The 2,453-nt window shown below is 33.7% G+C and overlaps 1 non-coding gene across 1 annotated transcript; it reads right to left on the bottom strand.

The window, feature by feature from the left end:
* Positions 1 to 1,710: 1,710 nt before the first annotated feature.
* Positions 1,711 to 1,817, bottom strand: LOC111763634 (U6 spliceosomal RNA). The gene has a single exon (XR_002796467.2). It is a non-coding gene; the product is annotated as a U6 spliceosomal RNA (small nuclear RNA).
* Positions 1,818 to 2,453: the final 636 nt, after the last annotated feature.

Below are 2,453 nucleotides of genomic sequence, written 5' to 3'. Positions count from 1 at the left end.
ATTTTTTAAAAATTTCCATCTCAGAATAGTTATTGCTAATGCATATTTTTAAAAAACTAATTTTTGGGTTTTGTTCTTGTACCCAACAACTGCTGAATTTATTTACTAGTTCCAGTAACTTTCATGCCAGTTCTTTAGTTTTTTTATAAATAAATTGTATAATGTCATCTGTGAATAGAGATATTTATTTTTAATTATTCTTTTCTAAATTTAATACTATTTATTTCTTTGTGTATATGTGCATGTCTAAATACTCTAGCTAGAGTATTCAATACAACATTAGACAGGATAAGTGAAAATGAGCATGATTGTTTTGTACCTGATCTTAAGAAGAAATGTTTCAGTCTTTCACTATTAAATATGATGTCATCTGTTGATTTTTCATAAAGTCCCTTTATTACATTGAGAATGATTTTTCAATTCCTAGTTTACTGAGTGTTTTTATCATAAAAATTTGTGAAAATTTGTTGAATGTCTTTTCAATGATCATGTGCTTCTTTTCCATGATTCCATTAACAGAGTGCACTATATTAATTTATTTGTTATGATTAGCCACCTTTTCACAGCTGTAATAAATACTATTTGGTCTTGGTGAATATTCTTTTCAATGTGCTATTTTATTAATACTTGGTATTTTAGAAGTTAGTTGAGGATTTTTACAGCTGCCTTCCTAAGGATAATGAAGTCTGTAATTTTCTTTATTGTGGTCTCTCTATATGATATCAATAAAATTGAAATTACGGCCTCATGGCCTCCTGGAATGAATTAGGAAGTGTTTTTCCTTCTTCAATTTCTTAGGTCACTTGATAAGGATTTCTCTTAATTATTTTGAATGTTTTCTAGACGTCTCCATGGAGCCATATTGTCCTGGACTTTTTTTCCTTTTCTTTCTTTCTTTTATTTTTATTGAAAGAAACTCTTTTAGTTGTTATTGGTCTGTTGAGATATTCTTTTTTCTTGAATCAGTTTAGATAAGTTACAAGTTTCGAGAAGTTTTAAAATTTTATCTGGATATTGTAATTTGCTGGTGTATTCTCCTATAACTATTCATTTTATTTTTGGAAGGTTAGTACTAAGTTGTTCACCTTGTTCATGGTTTTGGTTATTTTCATCTTGCTTTTCTACATTGTTAATAAACGTTCAGTCAGGTCAAAGTATTGCTAACTTTGTTGCTCTTATCAAAGCACTAGTTTTTGGTTTCTCAATTGTTTTTCTATCTATTCCATTTATCACACTCTAATCTTTACTATTTCCTTCCATCTGGAATCTTATGATTTAGTTTGCTGTACTTCTAGTTTTTCAAGATGTGAAGTTAGATTATGATTTGAGATATTGCTCTTTTTAATGTAGAAATTTTCCATTGTAAATTACTTACTAAACACTGCTTTCACTGAATCACATAAGTTTTCATGTGTCTTGTTTTTGCTTTCATTCCTGTATAACTTGCCTTTTCTAATTTGCCTTTTGGTTCTTCTTTAATACATTGACTGTAATTAATTTAATCATGTTTGTGAATTTTAACACATTGTGTTTAATTTCAACATGTTTGTGAATTTTCCAGTTTTCTTTCTGTTATTGATTTCTTTTTTTTTTTTTTTTAGCCAGCCAGGAAGTCATTTATTGGAGGGCAAGGGTCAGGGGGTCAGGGGGTCAAGGGGTCAGGGGGTCAGGGGAGGGCAGTGCTGACAAAGCCCTCATGAGTGTAGGGCCAAAAATATGGAATTCTTCACGAATTTGTGTGTCATCTTTGCGCAGGGGCCATGCTAATCTTCTCTGGATCGTTCCAATTTTAGTATATGTGCTACCGAAGTGAGCACCTGTTATTGATTTCCAGCCCCATTTCACTGTGGTCAGTGAAAATATTTTGTGTGATTTCAAACTTTAAAGATTTATTGAGATCCAGGGCCCAACTGGCATATGGAAAGTCCAAAGACTTAAGTATCCTGGACATACATCTATCAACTTTAGTACTAACTATAAGTTCAAATAGAATAGACAGAAGAGCCATGTGTAGGGAAACCACAACTGAGTCCAACTCTGTCACATTGGGGAGCATAAAATCCCAAGTAGGGCCCATTGGCAGGGCACCAAACTCCTGAGCTATCTGCTCAGACCATAGTGTCTGGATGTCTCCAGAGCCCTCAGAAGCCCCACTATTTGAAGCAATATTTACTATGGCATTCAATGAGATCCTGCTGAGATGTACAGAAGTATAACCCCTGGAATAATCTGATTCACTTTAAAGTTTTTTAGCCATATAAACTCATTTGTCTTTACCATTTCCCCCTTTTGGTCAAGGTCTTCTTCCAGTTGCATTGCAATTTGGTGCTTGGTAGTAATTCCTCACTGCCTGGGAGGCTCATCCCTGGGATTCATGTCCCTCACTGGGGGAAAGTAATGCATTTATATGCTGAGTTTGGCTTAGACAGAGACCACATTTGAGCAACAAGGAG

The sequence above is a fragment of the Dasypus novemcinctus genome, chromosome 21, assembly GCF_030445035.2.
Source record: "Dasypus novemcinctus isolate mDasNov1 chromosome 21, mDasNov1.1.hap2, whole genome shotgun sequence".
In the NCBI taxonomy this organism is placed as follows: Eukaryota; Metazoa; Chordata; class Mammalia; order Cingulata; family Dasypodidae; genus Dasypus; species Dasypus novemcinctus.
This window is presented reverse-complemented; position numbering and strand designations above follow the sequence as displayed.